Below are 407 nucleotides of genomic sequence, written 5' to 3'. Positions count from 1 at the left end.
AAATACTAAAAAATATAAAAAAATTAAATATACTTAAAAAAATAATATTATAATTTAATATTATATTTTTTTAGTAATTAATTAATTATTTATCTAGAAGTGATTTTAACTAATATTATTCAAACAATATTTATTTTATCAAAATCAATTTTAGTAAAAATTGCCAAACATAAATCATATTGGCACAAACTCACTTCTACTCAAAATCAATTCTACAAAATCACTTCTATTCAAATTCCAATTTGCCCAACGTGAATCCAAATACACATTAAGTCTTTGGAGACGAAACGACGCCGTTTTTGTATCCTCCCCCATTCTTTCAAATTTCTCTCCCCTTTTCTTCTTCCTTCGTCCCTTTTCTCTTCCATTCTTCTTCCTCGCCCCTGCCTCCATCACCGCCACACAAC

Source organism: Arachis duranensis, chromosome 3, assembly GCF_000817695.3.
Source record: "Arachis duranensis cultivar V14167 chromosome 3, aradu.V14167.gnm2.J7QH, whole genome shotgun sequence".
Lineage (NCBI taxonomy): Eukaryota > Viridiplantae > Streptophyta > Magnoliopsida > Fabales > Fabaceae > Arachis > Arachis duranensis.
This window is presented reverse-complemented; position numbering follows the sequence as displayed.